This window comes from Vitis vinifera, chromosome 16, assembly GCF_030704535.1.
Source record: "Vitis vinifera cultivar Pinot Noir 40024 chromosome 16, ASM3070453v1".
NCBI classification, from domain to species: domain Eukaryota; kingdom Viridiplantae; phylum Streptophyta; class Magnoliopsida; order Vitales; family Vitaceae; genus Vitis; species Vitis vinifera.
The window spans coordinates 13,102,798-13,108,552 of NC_081820.1; positions in this window are offsets into that span (position 1 = coordinate 13,102,798).

Here is a 5,755-nt window from a genome sequence, read left to right on the forward strand (position 1 = left end):
ATGAACTTTTTAGTCTTTGAAGAGACTAAGTTCAACCATGAACTGAGTGTTTTCATGTTGGAGGTGGATCAAGGAGGATGAATTCCTCCTTGTCTCGGGAAAATGATTCCATATAGGGCTTGAGACGATGCCCATTCACTTTGAAAGTTCGAGTGCTATTGAAGTTGAGTAGTTCCACTACTCCATTTGATTGCAAATCATGAATTATGAAAGGACCCGTCCACCTTGATTTCAATTTTCCCGGAAAAAGATGAAGCTTAGAGTCATAAAGCAAGACTCTTTGTCCTTTGGTAAAATTCTTCTGATTTACCAACTGATCATGCCATTTTTTCAACCTCTTCTTTGCAATTTTTGAGTTGAGGTAAGCATCATTTCTCATTTCCTCCAATTCATTCAAATCCAAACATCTCTTTAACCCGGCTCTTGTCAAATCCATGTTGAGCTTCTTGATTGCCCACCATGCTTTATATTCAACCTCTACTGGAAGATGGCACGCTTTGCCATAAACAAGGCGATAAGGAGACATTCCAAGAATGGTCTTGTAAGCGGTCCTATAAGCCCATAATGAATCCAGGAGCTTAATTGACCAATCCTTCCTATTCACATTCACCACCTTCATCAGTATATTCTTGATCTCCCGGTTGGCTAACTCAACTTGGCCACTTGTTTGAGGGTGATAAGGTGTAGCTACCTTGTGCTTGACCCCATATTTGGCTAGAAGAGTCTCAAAAGGCTTATTGCAAAAGTGGGTTCAATGGGCTAGCAATGGTTTAATATACAATAAAGGTGATAAGGTGTAAGGCTAACCGAAATGATGGCCACCCATCCTGCGATCATGGTCTCAAATGTAATACTTCTTCAACTAATCCACATTGGTGGGGTTTGAGAACTGGTCTCTATCCAGATATGTCAATCATATTTCCTCTCTGGGGTCAACTCTCTAATGACAAGTGGTGTACTCCAAGTAAGTCCCTAGGGTCTCCTGGAATAGATGAATCTCCATGACCATAACCGGGCTAATATCGTTCTCAAACATATCATCAACATAAGCGGGATGCCCCAACATAAATAAACTGAATCTTTTCTGAACTCTCAACAATGAAGATCTCAAGCATATCAAGAGAGTGAACTATCTCGGGCTAATCTATGCCAAGCATCCAACTATCATCCAATACGTCTATCTCAGGCTCATCATGAAGAAAAACCATGTTAATCAAATCTCCCATCTGAGAAAAACTAACGTCCTCTATAAGAACTCTCATCTGATAAACTTTGACTCATAATCCACTAAACTCATCATATGTACGAAGTCACCCTCAACAATGTCACTGGTTAACTGGGTGGTGGGGGTGGGTGGTAATGAATCATACGACATCTCATCTTGAACTGGATGCCATCTATCTCACTGTCCATCAATCATCTGGCTCAAACCTGCTAATGCATCCTGAATAGAGTCATGGTGACTGTAGGTCGATCAACTGTATCATGCTGAGGATCCATACCTGACTGCTTTGAAACCTTGACCAATCTATCTCCAACTCTAATATAAAAAGCCGAATCCAAACTGAAGCGAGTAACATTCCTATAAGGTACAATGATGCGGAAAGAGAAATGACATGAAGGAAGCTCAGAAGAGGTGGAAATACACTAATCACAATGCAGAAAGGTGGCCCAACTGAGACTCAAACATGTACCAATCTCTGAGCACACCAAAAGGAGACCATGAAGAGGATAACTGAACCCAATTGTGACCAAGGCAGCTCTGAAGGTCCATAGATGCACCCACGTGTAGGAATGAAATCTTAATTGGGTCTAGGCTAACCTACAAGGTTGAGGTGGCTCTATAAGATAAGATGGGTGGGTTAAAGGATCCCTAGTAGAAGCGATCGTACCCTCCGGCGGTACGCAACCCTCTGCACGCCTCCAAGGAGACGGGGTGCTTCCATGCAAGGTGGTCATCACCTCCACACATGCACTTCCTCGCGTTCCCAGGGGGTTTCTTAATGGTGAAGGCTCTCCCATCTCTCAACACTCAAGGATAATCTAAAGTGCACAATGAAGGATGTGGGTGCATCCGAAAAAACCTAAGATCTAAAGTGAGACAGTGAACGAAGACAAGCAATCATATGAACATGCAACAGAAAGGGTTGTCATGCAACAAGCAGTCATGCGAAGCATATAAATATCAAACAATCAAAAGTCCTATCTAGCATATGTGAGAGTGAATCATGCTAAAGTGAGCAAACAATTAAGTGATCACGTCAAACAGTCATGCGAAGCAAATAAATATCAAACAAACAGAGTTCTATCTAACATATGTGAGAGTGAATCATGCTAAAGTGACCAAAACAATCGAGTGATCATCCAAGGCAATCAAACATGTTAAGATAGCAAACCAAACAAGCAAGCAAATCGAATCACCTTGCCTAAAAAAAAGAGGTACCCATTAATCGACCAATTAAATGCCACATTTTCCTCAACTAGTGTTCAAGCTTAATCCTCAAAATCCCCAGTGGAGTCGCTAATTTGTGGACCCGCATTTTTCACGTGCGCCCCCACTCGATCGGCGAGACTCGCTTTTTATTTGTGAAAAATTATTTAGTTTTTGGAAAAGTCGGAGTCGCCACTTATTTTATTTTTATTTTGAAGGGAAAATAAAATGAGAAAGAAAAACCCTAAAATGTGACTCCATAATTTTTTGAAAAGGCATGTCTTTGAAAAACCCGAGTCGTGGTCCTGGGATCAGGTTACTTATTGGGAAGGTACCTTTAAAAGGTAGCACCCTTCTAAGCCCTATAAAGGTCTCTACTAACTAAGTTAAGGGGAATGTGGCAATTAATCGGTTAATTATGGATACCTAAGTAGGCTAGGTGGTTCCAAAAAATAGCATGCCAAACAAGATCAAATTACAATAAAGGAAGGTTAGGATGCGTACCCGGACCGCTTCTCAAGCGCTATCATAAAACATCGATGGTTAATTTAAACAATATATCATCCAGCATGTGTTTTATTAGAAATAATCAAACAATGAAACATGTATATTAGAACACTCAAGCATTATTAGACATAAGCATTATTTCACAATGACAAGCATATTCACAGAATTCAGAAAGTAGGTGATAGAGGACATACCTGGATAGCATAGATAATTTGTAACGTATTTCCTCAAGTTGTAAGGGGTTAGATAATAAACAATAAAATATAGAAATCCTAGCATGCTCGTTATCTAATTAGCATAGCAAAAGTGATCACAGTATACAGAATCATCAATTATCACATACATCTTGTATATAATTCCTAAAAAAATAGATAGACATGATTTCAACAAGTGTCAAATGTGGCAACAAAAATAAATTTTGAAAAGATTTTCTTATGTAGGGGTTTCACCAATTCCCCAATCGATATACACGAATTTAGCTTAGAATTATCCCATTTATTTGGGACCACAAGCTTTGATTCGTGTTTTATTCAAAACTGTAATTTTATTTGAAAGATGTGAACCGATCAAAACATGGTTGCACATTATTTTAAAAAATGAGATTTTGATTCTAAGAACTCTAAATGAATTTTTGAAATGGATTGTTAAGGGGATTTTTTTACTCTAAGAAACTTTAAATGAATTTTTGAAATGTATTTTGAAGGAAAATGAGATTTTGAGAATAGTTTTATATTTTTAAAAATAAAAGAAATTAATTTGAAAGCAATAAAGTGTATGAATCAAAATACCAAGCAAAACAAAAGAGAGCAAAATCACAAAGTAGAATTTTTGACAACCAAGAAAATTGAAGGTAAGAATGGAGGCTAATCTTCATGAGTTTCCAAAAGCCTCAGAAAGAAAATCAAATTAAATGAAGGATCACTAAAGCAACGGGCAAGGCATTCTAAATTAGACAAACTAACGGAGTATCAATTCATGAACTAACCGCTAGGATTTTAAAAGCAATAAGTTAAGATGAGGGTGATCAGGATCTAACATTAATGATTTTGAAACAAAAACTAAAAAAAAAGGATCAATTCAGGTAAGGAACTAAAATTATAGAAGTACCTAAACTAATTACAACGAGTTTGACTAAATTAAACTAAAAACATGAACTTTTAAATAAAGAATCAATTTTATCAATAAATAAATAAAATTATAAAAACACATAAACTAATTAAAATGAACCAAATTAAATCAAAGAATACTAAAAATATGAACTTCCAAACATGGGATCAATTTTATTAATAAACTAAAACTATAAAAAAAAACACCTAAAATAATGAGTATAAATTATTAAATCAAAGCAAACTAAAAACTGAAACTTTCAAACATGGGATCAATTTCATTAATGAACTAAACTATAACAAATATCTAAACTAAATATAATGAATCAAATTAAATTAAAGCAACCTAAAAACGCAAACTTTCAAACATAGAATCAATTTTATCAATGAATTAAAATTATAAATGTATTTGAACTAAATAGATGAATCAAACTAAATCAGAGTAAACTAAAAAAAATGAACTTTCTAACATGAAATCAATTTTATCAACAAATAAATGAATGAATAACAAGTAATTAAAAGAATAGCAAATACATGAATAACTGAATGAATAAAATTCAAACGTTTTCAATCTAAAGCAATCAATCAAAATTAAATAGGGATCAAATCAAAATAATCGAAATCGGAAAAACAATATGCAATCTTTCTAAAGGTTTAATCAGACAATTGAATTAAAATTATGAATAGAATAAATTAATAAACCAAATCGAAACCTAAATTGTACCTAAAAAAGATTAATTAATTAAACTAAGAAGTCAGAATCAATAACAAAACTAAACTAAGGAGTGAATTAAGAAAAAACTAATTAAATTAAACTCACAAACACATTTTAACTATCATATGGATTAAAACAAAATTAGCATGGACTTATGAATTACGAACAAAAATAATCAAAACTATTTCCAAAACTCACCTGTATTATCAAAAAAAATCTGCCTTTGATGCGTTAAGGTGGCTCCCCTCTCCGTGTGGATCTCTCTGCTCCCAGAGAAAAAATCTTCTCGCCTTTCTCCTTCTAAAACAAAAATCCCTCCTCTTTCTCAATTCGAAAATTCTCTCTTCAATTTATATGGCAGCCTTACCTTATGGAATATTTCCTTTTTCCTTTTGGAGATGTAGGTAGATATGGGAAGTATGGCTCGCTTGGAGATTCCCAAGGATGCAGCCGCATGTTGTTTTGGTAAGTGTCCAAATCCTAGTGATCGCATGGCCGTTTTGTATTGATGATGATGATTGAAAGCATACATTCACTTCTCATCATACTTATCACCATCCCCCATCATCATCAAAATCATCTATGTCACCGAACTCAATGTCAACTTCATTTTTGTCTTCATCGATGTCCTCTATCTCATCATCCTCCTTCGGATCTGCCACCCACGTGCACTCACACGTGTCTGCTCTTCAAAGACGGGTTGTTGAAGCCACAGGCCGAACTGGTCTTAGACAATCGTGGCGGCATCGGTGCGTGGGCATTGATTCAGTTCCCAGATTTGGGTGAAGAGGATGATCCATCTGATTGGGATTGAAGAGAAGAGCGAGGGTGCGTGGGACTGCTTCTTGATATGGCTGAGGATTAGCCACCGAAGTAGAGCGTTGCTCATCTGTTCCAGCGCAGCTTGACTTTCTCTTCTCAAGGTCATTTTTCTTGAACCTCTGTGCGTGGCAGCGCCGGAATCAGAAACCACAATAATGGAGATCATGCCGACGG